This window comes from Arvicola amphibius, chromosome 14 (genome assembly GCF_903992535.2).
Source record: "Arvicola amphibius chromosome 14, mArvAmp1.2, whole genome shotgun sequence".
Classification (NCBI taxonomy): domain Eukaryota; kingdom Metazoa; phylum Chordata; class Mammalia; order Rodentia; family Cricetidae; genus Arvicola; species Arvicola amphibius.
In genome coordinates this window covers 15,166,617-15,175,953 of record NC_052060.1, presented here as the reverse complement: position 1 = coordinate 15,175,953, position 9,337 = coordinate 15,166,617, and the positions used below count along the sequence as shown (strand labels likewise).

Genomic DNA, 9,337 nt, shown 5'->3' with positions numbered 1-9,337 from the left:
CAACCCCAGGCCTCAAGTTTCTGCCTTTTTCTTGGCTCACTAAGCAGGCATGCTCATTCATTCTTGTGTCTTGATATTTCCAGGGCCGGGCCAATGTGGGGACTTTCTGTTCTCTAAACAGTCAAGAAGGAAGTTTCTGTGAGAATAAGCAAACAAACCTGTCCTGTGGGACTGGATGTTGTTGCTAACCCTGGCTCTCCAGGGGAATGAACTTCCCTGTTCCCGTGATGAGAAGAGAAAGTCAAATGACTTTCCTTAAAAGGTATTATAGGATAGTCTAGAAAAATTTTGTGAGGTGAATTCAAAGAAATCAAGGATGTATATAGTACATAACAGATAGAAAGGCTTCTGAGGTCTGCTCCCCTCCTCAGAGAGGACATGTAAATTAAGTATCCATGGTGGCAGACAGTTACTGACTTCAGTAATCTGTGAGATGGAACACATGGATTCTCCCCCCATCTTCACTTTGTAGACCAAGCTGGCCTTGAACTCACAGATCCACCTGCTCTGCCTCTTAATCCTCGGATTAAAGGCAGGAACCGTCACACTCTACCCTTATAAATACTAGCCTCTAAAAATGTTCCCCATTTCACGCGTCAACATTTTACACGGCAGAAGGCATATCTGAAGGCCTACGGCTTCGCTTGAGGCTGAGCTGGCAACTGTGTATTAAGATAACCCAGTTTTCAGTGTCCGTTTTCTTAAGAACGTTGTGCCCAGCGCGCTGTTTCCTGAGTCCTCTGCCTCTCTACCGTCTGTGGAGGTAAGGACATTTTCGTTTACTGCATGCATTTAGGAGCTGAGTTCGGAGTAGTTGTTTTCTTCTTTCCTACCATACCGCAATGGGAGCGCTTCAGTCAGTATAGGGAGGCGTCCAAATCCCGTCTGCTGCCAGAAAGTACTCGACATGGCAGCGGACCACTGAAGCCTAAACTGAGATAATTCTTCATCTTCCGGGGCTTCTCAGGTAGTCAATGTATCCCCGCGCTGCCCAATCGCTAGGATACGCCGGGGAGGGGGGGGAATCACACTGGTTTGGGGTGATGTCACACTGGCTGAGATGACATCTAGCAGCGGGAAACCCGACTGCCTCCAGACGCCGGAAAACCACCTCGGAGACTGCTGAGCGGAGGGGGCCGGGGAATCCGGTCCCCACACACCGTCCACGCTGGCTCCCCACGGAGGCCCACCCGCTCCTGCGGCTCGCAGCACGAAGCAATGATCCCGACCGGCCCGCTCCTCCACACTTCCGCCTCAGTAGGTGTCATGGCGCTAGGAGGCTGAATGGTTCCGGCGAGGCGGGGCCGGCCGGATGAGGGCGGGCGCTCGGGGCTCCACTTGTCGGGTCTGGCGACAACGGCAGCTGCGGAGCGAAGGGCCGGGCCGCGGCCCCGGACGGCAGCGGGAGGCCGAGGCGGGAGCGCGCGGCGCTGAGGCGGAGGCGGCGGCGGCGGCGGGAAGGGGCCGGGCGGCGGGGCAGGCGGGAGGCTGGCGAGGCTCCGGCCGCGGGACGGGCGCGGGGACGGCTCCGGGGGGCGGGGGCCGGGGCCCGGGCCGGCTCGTGCGGGGGGTATGATGACCCGGCGGCGGGGCCCCGGATCGCGTCTCCTCCGCCGCCTCCTCGCGGCGGCCCCGGCTCGCGGCTGAGAACTACACACACCGGCGGTGAGTCAGGCCGGGCGTGGATGGATGGGGTCCGGGCGCCCTGGGGTGGGCGCCCCGAGGTGGCGTCGAGCGGGCCGCGGGCTGCCGGGGGCGGCCGGCTTGCACCGGGAGCCTCTCTGGGCAGGCCCCGCGCGGCCCCGGGAGCCGCGTCCCGCTGCCTGGTCGCGAGCGGCGGGACGCGACCGTGTGCCCGGGAAACTCCCCCTGCCTCCTGCCACTTCCCTCCCGAGCGTGCTGTTGTCCTCAGGTGACAGGGGCCCGGCTGGCGGCTCCCCACCCTCCGGTTCCCCGCCCCTACCCCTGGCTGCGGTGGCAGGTTCCCTATGAGAAGCTTGTGCGTGTGCATGTCACCCCACCGCCTGTCGCTGTAGTTCGGGCGTATTTGTGCTTTGGGGGGACCGGGAAGCTGTGTCTAGAGAACATTGTGGTGGTTGGTGTGGAAGCTTTTCTGTTCTCTTCGCTCATGTTCTGTAATCGTTGAGTTTGTAGTTTGTGATGGTGGTGAGGCTATGTGGGGACCGGCCACTCAGACGTGGGTTTTTTTTTTTTCCCCAAGACAAAGCTAGAGGTCTTTTTCAAAAGAAACTTTTGCAGCCTGTCTTTACTTTCAAAGCCAAACCCAACAAAAACCCCAAACGGTTAAAGGAAAAGATGGAAACAACCAAAATGACTTGGGTAGGGCCCGCGCTATAAACAGCTCTCTGGGGAAGAGCCCCCTTTGTGCTTGGCAGCCAAGACCTGAAACTTGGTCTCCAGGAGCGTCGGTCTAACCTCCAGTTTGTTGTGGTGACGAACCATGAGCAATAGCCTGTGTGTTTATGCTGGGCGCGCTTTCTTTCCTGTTTGGGGATGGGTACTGGGAATGGAAGGGGGGTGGGGTGGACAACCCCAAGCTCCAGTAAGTAAATCTTTACGTAACCACTGACTCGGTCGTGGATACTCATCTTTCTTGTCTAGTTAGTGACACTGAGAAGTCTCAGTAGTGTGGTGAGGCCACATTCTAGTTTCAAGAGTAGATTCTCCTGCCGGAGACCGCCCTTTTTATCTTGTTTCTTAGTCTGAAAACAGCAGTATGGCTTCCTGCTCTAGATGAAGTGGGGTTAAATTAAGTGGCTGATGTCCTCAGCAGAACCTACAATTTTGCTCTTGTTTGTATAAAGCTATTTTTGATTCGTGGTCTCTAAGATTTTTTGTGTTCTTAAGATTAGAGAGAATGCAAACCATTGTCAGCTTTTCTTTTTCCATTTAAAAACCTAAAGCTTTCTGTAAAACAAAAACTTAACTCATTTTATCTAATCATTGTTATTCAGCTGGTTATTTTGGGTATTTGCATGCAATTTCCTTAGGAGTCGGTGTTACCCTGTGATGAAGGCTTTAAATATGCTTCTCAGCTTGAAGGGTATTTTGTTGAAGTATTTGAGATCGAAGCTGGGGGCTTCCAAACTGGTAAAGCATCTGACAGAAATGGTGACTGCAGTCTTGTCTGTGTGCCAGCTCTGGTTTGTGATACTCTCATGGCCAGTTGATCTCTGGACATTGTATTTTACAGATTTTAGACCAAGCTGATTGGTAATGAGATTTATAATCAAACCAGATCTTCCTCCTGAACAAAAAAATAAGTCAAAGTTCACATTTCTCTGGAAAACAGAATTCCTTCCTTTGTTTTTGTTTTTATAAGCCCAGATCCACTGATCCACCAGTGGTTTGTTGGTAGAAATCAGTGAGCCAAACCTGCCTATGAACTTCTTAGACTTGGAACCTGTGCAGCTTGTTGGTTATGTATTTTAACTGGGCCTTTCGTAATTTGAATAATTTTGTAAGCCTGAGCAGTCTGATCTGTCAGCTGCCCTTTTCTGGACTGTGTGACAACCGTCTATGTTTTGTTAGGCCTTTCCCTACCAGTTCCTCTCCAGTTTCTTCCCTTGTAATTCATGTTGTTTTGCACACAGGTTATTAAGATTATTTTCCTGAACTAACTATTAATTTTCTTCTTTTTGTTTGTTACTAATACTTTGCTGACCAGGCTGACCTCACACTCCTGACCTAAGGGATGGTTCTGAGCATCACTGAAACTTCATGGTGCCTGGTGTGGGTCTATTTTTGGCTTTGATTTTGCCTTTTGTCCTTTTTTAATTGTAGAAATTCAGCTAGTGTATGTATAATGTATTCCTGTAGTACATACTTTTTCACATTTATTTATTCAGTGTATGCAGGAGAGGACCAATTGCAGGATTTGGTTTTCTGTCATGTTTTCAGGCTTAGCAGCAAGTGCTTCTACCCACTGAGCCATTTTGCAGGCCCTCTAGTGCCTTTTATAGTTTCTTTTTCCTTTTAGGGTGCATATTACTTGAATAAAACATTCTATTTCTTTGGATTCTTTAAAGTCACCTAGTACCATGTTTTCCTTGCTGCTTAATGAAAAGGAACCAGGAGACCTGAATTCTTTGCCAGCATTTTGCTCATTAGCTTTGTGTAAAACTTATTTGGCCTTCTTGGGTTTCTTTTTTTCCATATTAGAATTAGAGAATGTTAGAAAGATTCTTTTTAAAGTCTGTTAGCTATAAAAGTCCAGTACTTTTTTTTTTCTCTTTTTTTCTACTTCTCCAGTCAAATATATTTCCTTCCTCTGCACAGTTCCTCATTTTTCCATAGCTCTTGGATCCTGGAAAAGTCACCCCATTCTTATTGAAACAGCCTCATCTCCTCCCCTCTGCCAAGCCATTGTTACCTTACTTAAGCCCTCCTTCCTTTTCATCTTTGCTGGCTGATCTGAACCTGGCCCTCACTTGGTGGTGGTTGTGTTTTATAGTGATCTCTACTTTGTTCTTATGTTGGGAACTCTTTGTGCTGTTATTTTCTTTATCGAACTTTATAAATCTTGTTGATTATCTCTCATACATGTAAAATAATACACGTTTCTAACACAAAGGACCTATTTTCTTTTGTTCTGTTGCAATGGATTTGTTAGGCAGAACCAGTCTAAGCATATATTGAAACTAGGGAAAACATCCTGCCTAGGAGGAAAACATCCTTTTTGTTTGTTTGTTTTTGTTTTTTGTTTTTGTTTTTGTTTTTTGAGACAAGGTTTCTCTGTAGCTTTGGTGCCTCTCCTGGATCTAGCTCCTGTAGACCAGGCTGGCCTCAGACTTACTCTGCCTCCCAAGTGCTGGGATTAAAGGCGTGCGCCACCACCGCCCGGTAAGGAAAGCCTCCTCTATAAGTTAGCTAGCTTATCAAAACTTGTCAGGGCATTTTTTTTAAATGGCTGAAGGTACACAGAGTTGTAGATGCTCTCCTGGCAGCTAACATCACCTTTTCCCACACCCTGTTTTGCAATACCAGTTGGGAAACTGGTTTGTCCCATATGAAGGAGGAAGTACTGCCAAGGGGTGGCAAACTTTGATTCAAATGTTCATTAGGGTTTCAAGCTTACTTTTTTACTTTAGTGTTACTATGCTTAGAACAGTAATTTATTATTACAGACAAAAGACTAATTTCTGTCACATCATGTATTTCTCTAATTCAGTCATAATTATTTCTGAGATTCCCCTACATTTATGTATGGAACAATAGTGTGATGTCTTTATAGTCAGTCATGCTAGGAAATACTTGGCACATACTGTATGCCAGCCATTATAATGGGTGCTAGTGATAACAGAAAAGAGAGGAAAACTGGGATGTCTCATTACCCTGATGTTAAGGATCATCCTTACAGAATGTAAACTTGAGAAAAGAAGCTAGCTTCTTAAATTATGTACATGCACACACACACACACACACACACGTCAGGACAGTTCTCTTCTACTGTAGTTTCTGGGGATTAAGCTCAGGTAGTCAGACTTGTGCACCAAATGCTTGTATCTGCTCAGTTATGTTGCTGAACCACTACTAGTTAGCTTTAAAATATTTTTTTCCTTAGGTTTATGTATATCAGTATTTTGCTTGAATGTGTATGTGCACCACATGTGTGTCTAGTACCTGAGATCAGAAGAGAAGGCGATCAGAAGAGAGTATCAGCTCCACTAAACTGGAGTTGCATGTTTGTGGGCCACCATGTGAGAGCTGGGAACTGAACTCTGGGTCACCTGCCAGAGCAACAAGCAAGCCAACCATGGAGCCACCTGTCTAACCCTTCCCCCATCTCCAGAGTTAACTTTTAAATAAAGAAGTCTAAATAGTGATACTTAAACTCCAGAGTGGTCTCTAAGTTATGTGAACTGCCCCTACTTTCCTCTTTGGGTCCTACATTTGCTTTCTCCAGTCTTCCCTGTCATTTAGATCTCAGTTCAATTGCCAGCATCATACAAGGCTTTAATACCAATACCATGCAAGGCTTTTCCTGATGCCATCTCTGTTATATTGTGTTTTCTTCATAGCTTACCACTAGTTGCACTTCTCTCTCTCTCTCTCTCTCTCTCTCTCTCTCTCTCTCTCTCTCTCTCTCGTGTGTGTACATTAATTGCATTTCTCTTTCTCTTTGTGAGTGTGTAGAGAGAGAAGGGGTGTATGGGAGAAAGAACAAGCTATCCCCGGCTGAATATAAGCTCTAAGAGATAAAAGATCAAACCTATCTTTAATACCACGGTGTCTCTTGTGTCTAGAAGAGTTTCTGGCAGGCAGGTATCAGGTCCTCAGTACATGTTTGTTAAGGGACTAAATTAGGCAAGTGTAACTGTAAAGAAAGTAGCGTGTGCTTTGGGAGTATTCATCAGGAGCCTGACCTACTATAAAGTAGCCCTCGGGAAGACTTCTGAGTATTTTTGTCTGATTAAATAATTTAGTAGAAGGAAAAATGTTTCTGTTTTATGTAACAGCCTAAAGTCAATGTTCTGTGTCAAAGTGATGTTCCAGGTTAGTGGTCGGCCCCTGCTCTGTGGACACTTCAGACCACGCTTCCGTCTTATTGCTCTGCCATCGCTTGGACGTTGTCTCAGGGTAGAAGCTCGGGGCTTTGTTCTCTGCTGGCGAGGAAGACTGTTCAACGTAGTCTAGTCTTGCGTCTAATAAAGGAGAAAGTAGATTTTTTTAAAATAAAAATCAACAAGCTCTAACACACCGAAGTGAGATTTAAATGGGGCAGGGGATGTGTATTATTTTTCAAGACGTACATTTTTAAAGCATGCTTCAGCTAGGAGGTGAAGAGTGAATTGGGAAAGTGAGCATGGGCAGGGTGCTTACAAGTACAATTTGGGGGAGACCAGTCAGGCTATTTAAGTAAATAGTTCAGAATTTAAGTTTTAAGTAGCTAGTGCAGGAGGACTGGAGAAAACTTGAGTGGAGTAGAAAGATTAGGTTTCTGGCAAAAGAATTTTCTTCTCAAATTTTTATTTTATGCTTATATGTGAAGGCGAACACATCCATGTATGCCAATGTGGAGACCAGGTTGGTGTTACATGTCCCCGTTTACTGGTAGTCATTTTAGTTTTTGAGACAGGATCATCTCTCACTGAACCCGGAGCTTGAAAATTGGGCAAAGAGCTCCAAGGACCCACCAGTTTCTGCCCTCTAGCACCAGCATGCACCCAGCACCTAACTTCTATGTGGGCACTGGGGATCTGAACTCAGGTCCTCATGGTGGTACACTTCATTCCCCGAGCCACCTCCCTAGCGCTTGTTTTACTTTTACAAAACATGTATTCTTGGGCCAGGAAGACGGTCAGGGGGTGAAGGTGCGTGTTGTCCATGCCTGGCCACCTGGGCTCGATCCCTGATCCTCCGTAAAGGCGGAAGGAGAGAACAGATTCCACAGAGTTGTTTCCTGGTCTCACATCACATCATGCCACACACATTCACTAATAACAGAAATAATAAATTAAGCATGTTCTTTTACTTACCCATCTAATCTATTGATACGAATGTTTGTCAGAATGTATATTGGAGAATATACGTTCTGCAAGCCAGGACATGGGAGAACTCAATAAAAAGTATTGGTTTTAGTTATTTAGGTCATCAGTTGTTAAATTGTGTCAGAGAAGAAAGATGACACTAAAAGCCTGAATTTGTTATATGTACATTGGAGGAGAAATGGAAGTTATGTACGCCTCTCTTCCCAGCACTTGTGAAGCAGAGGCAGGGGGATCTCGGAGGCTGGTTTGGTCTACAGAGCAAGTCTCAGGACAGCCAGGGCTACACAGTAAGACAGAAACTTTGAAAACAATTATCTCACCTGTGGTCCCCAACCATTCCTCCAACCATTCCATGCGGTGTTATATTTTAATTGCTGCAGGTCACCTGCCTGTGGGGAAAGCAGTGTGCAGTACATGCCAGGGAGCAAAGATGCTCTTAAAGAGCCTGTTTTGAAAGCCTTTCACTCCAGCAGGGCACCATTCTTGAGTAGTAGATACAAGTACTAAACAGCCTTTGCCTGTTCTAGTTTGGGATTATTGCGGGGAGCAGATTTTTGTTGTGTCGCGTTAGTTAAGTCTTTGGAAAGTGAATTTTGAAATAAAAACTTCGTTCATTGCTGGAGCCAAGAAGTGAAATGTTTCAGGAAGTCAGAAATATTTGATTTATCAGAAGCTATCTTCATTTATATTGAAAAGATTTGTGATTTCTTTAACAGCATTATATACAGTAAAATACAGTTATTAATTCTGCCCCATATTTTTGTTTGACAAGTCTTTCCTAGGAAAACAATTGATCCCCATTTGCAAAGGCAGATTTGTAGGACAGTATCTGTGTCTAGAAATGGCCTTTTTAAGCCTTATTTCAGAGTGGATTTATAAATAACAGTGTTAGTTTTTCTAGGCCATTTTGATTCCGTGTTTTCTTCTCACCTTGTTACTGAGGTCTGAGTGAGTGTCAGCCACATGAAGAATCCTGGTGCTAAAATATGTATGTGTGAGAAAGACTAGTGAAATCCTGCTTGTTTTTTCCCCTTGCATGGACCAGGTTTGTTTTTCTGAGTATGTTCTATTCAAAATGTCCTAGGACATGTTTTCTTTCCTCTCTTTTTTGAGGGGAGGGGTCGAGTAATGTTGAGTGAAAATTTGAAGTCATTAGTATTTGTTATTTTGTTATAGGTCAAAAGTTGGCAAAAGTCTGGCTAGTGTTTTTAAAGACTATCTGGTAATGAACACTGTAAAAGAACAGTGGCCAAGAGTGGTGGTGCCGAAGAGAGAGGGAGGAGGGAGGGGCTCAAGGTCATCTTCAGCTAAATAGTTTGAGGCTAGCCTGGACTCAGTAAGAAACTATCTTAAAACTCAGGCAATAAACAAATGGGTATTTCATGAATTCTGATATTACTTTATGACCTTGTCTTTTGATTTTGGGTTTTGTGAGGTAGGGTCATAAAGCCTAGGCTAGTCTCACACTTACCTAAGGCCAGCCTTGAGCTTCCCACCCCCTGTTCCTGCCATCTCAAGTGCTAATATGACAAGTGTGCCACCACTGGCCCACAGCCCCTTGTCCTTTACAGTTGCTTCAAACTGTACATTTTATAATACAACTTTTTTTTTTTTTTACTACTTTAACTACATAAATATTGTGCTCCTTGTTTTTGGATGAATTGTTAAATTTATATTTCAACAGGGAAAGCAAATTTGGAACATTTATTTCTTTTTAAGTTTGGCTCAATTTTATGATGGCAAGTAATACTTTGTATTTATTTTAATAGGCAAAATTTGTAAAGGAACTTCAAATTCAGTTTTGCTTTCTTTTAGAATTTTTTTTA

General features: G+C 45.0%; 1 protein-coding gene across 3 annotated transcripts in view; it reads left to right on the top strand.

Moving 5' to 3' along the window:
- The first annotated feature begins 1,509 nt into the window (after positions 1-1,509).
- Hipk1 (homeodomain interacting protein kinase 1) overlaps positions 1,510-9,337 on the top strand; it is a 48,962-nt gene continuing 41,134 nt past the window's right edge. For all 3 annotated transcript variants that reach the window (XM_038310886.1, XM_038310887.1, XM_038310885.1), the window contains exon 1: positions 1,510-1,665. The gene's annotated coding sequence lies outside the window, so the exon portion shown is untranslated. The remainder of the gene's footprint in view (positions 1,666-9,337) is intronic.